The following is a 2,439-nucleotide window of genomic DNA, read 5'->3' on the forward strand; positions in this document are numbered from 1 at the left end:
TTCGTGAACCTAATAAAATAGTTGTATGATTGAGTAGAAGATCTAAACCATCGAATTCGCTTTTCTGGAAAACTTTGACATTATCCCCTGTTGTATGAGTGCGAGAAGAAAATTCTCGAATTAATCAATCCAGTTCCTGGGTGAAATTAGAGTAAGCTCGTAATTTTATTACCCATACGAAAAAGTCTACAAAAAAAACAAAAAAAAAACAACAGAAATTTTAATTGAATGTCAAGTACATGAATAGTAATAGCCGTCATATATGGAGGAACAGGTGCGTTAGCAATAACAACAAATGTTATTCATATCTACGGTGTTCAGTCAGTTTTAATGAAAGAACTTGCTTCAGGAGCATTGCATTTAAAACGAAGGCGCCTGTTTTTATTCAAGTTTGGATTAGATCAAATTCCACTAGACGGGAGTAATTATGCCAGAAGTAGAAACAGCAATACCTACTGTGTAATTATTTTCTATGTATTTTTTTCTTTAAAAACATATATTGATTTTTTACATAATCACATTCAAGAAGCATCGTAGAGTTGAGTGAAAAGGCTAAAATTTTGTATCTAATTTCGACTTATTTTACTTATTTTCGGAAATGAATAAATATTAGCATTTTCCTTTTTCTTCACTGCATAAAACTAATAGAAAATTTTTTTTTTTTTTTTGTCAGAGGAGGATTACGTCCGAATGTTAAAAATTGGTATTTTCATATATATTCAGTGCTTCCAAAGTTTGTTTATAAAATGCAGTCACATTCGAAAGCTGTAATTTAGTATTAAAATTTATAACAAATGCGATCTGAGTTTATTTAGATTTATGGTTAAAGCACTCAACCGATAATTGAGTAGCACGGTTTCGATTCCCCTAGTCTGTCTTCTGGAATTTTTTCTTTTTCCCTCTCATCTTTCTCTGCTACTCTTACTGTTTTACTGCATTCGAAGTTTATTTTATTTTCTGCAAAATACTAACAACATTCGACGCTTTCAAAGTTTGTTATAAACTGTTGTCGCATAGTCATTTTGTTTTAACTAGCTTATATGAGATAGCTAATATTTTTCTAATGTTTTATCGCTGTTTTCAGGATCGATGAAATAGTTACCAGTTGAGCACTGGGATCGATATAGTCAACTTTCCCCTCATCCGCAACTATGTGACAGTTTATCAGTTTTGAGTAAAACAGGAAGTGGATGATCAGAGTCATCGAGAATAGAGTGAGAACTAAACAATTGAGAAAAGAGCTCTGCTTTATCATTTGATGTTGTCAAGATCTCAGGTCCGTTGAATAAAAGAGGAATAGAAGACTTATTGTTACCTCTAACACTTTTAATAATTCTCCAGAAATCACGAGAGCCCACTTTCTGGGGGTGATAATACGATCGTGAATGTGCTGCTCGTAGTCTAATTTAGCATCACGAATGATAACCCAATAGTGATTACACAAACTATAAGGAAACTGAATATTGGCAATATAATGTATATATTCCAGTGCGTACATACACATCATCATCCTCATTTCCACTCTTTCGCCCTCACATATCTCTTCATGTCAACCTACAACCTTGTTCCAATTGGTCTCGCTTTCTTTCTTTCTGCTCTGTTGCTTTTCCTAGATATTGCTCACAATTAACCTGTAAATCTCTCACCCTTACTCTGTTTTGTGTTTATCTTTTGCTCTGTATCAACCAAGCAAAGCAAACTGACAAAACAGCTGAATTTTAGGCAAATTCATTTTAATTTTATTCCCTCACACTTGTATGAACATACAGTATCTCCTATGAGAGTTCACATTTTTACTGTGTACACACATATGTAGTTAGTATGGATTTTGGTTTCAATAAGAATGAACTGTTTTTAGTGTTTCATGAATAAATCATTCGATTTGTCATACTTGATCGTTGATGTGAAATACATATTTTTCTTGCTATATTATTAACTCTACGGAGTCACGTTGAAGTTTTACATGCCAATGAATAAACCAATTTTGATAAATATTTCATATTTCACTTCGACATTTCATACATATTTCATATTTTGACACTGATTCATTTATGCAAAAAATTGAATTGTTTTTACAATACCCAAATGAGCGTGTATAGTTAAGAAAGAACTAAAAAATGACTGCTGTACACTTTTCTAAAAGAAACTTTGTGAACTGGATAAAATGTTATCACGGTTCGAGAATGGAGGTAGGTGGGGTATTCAATACCATTTTCAATCTCAGGGGCAAATGTGAGTGTTGTTGCTTAATTCACCATGAGTTGATACTTCTATTAAAAATCAGAAATAATGGAATTGATATTTTTTTCATTCTTGCTTAAGTTAATATTTTTGCTTCAATTTCGAAACATTTGACTCTTCGTCAAAGCTGATAAGAAAAGATTTTCAGCCATAGTTCTTTTCGCAAAACTTTTTGGGGTCAGTATAAAACCGTAATTT

The sequence above is a fragment of the Octopus bimaculoides genome, chromosome 17 (assembly GCF_001194135.2).
Source record: "Octopus bimaculoides isolate UCB-OBI-ISO-001 chromosome 17, ASM119413v2, whole genome shotgun sequence".
NCBI lineage: Eukaryota > Metazoa > Mollusca > Cephalopoda > Octopoda > Octopodidae > Octopus > Octopus bimaculoides.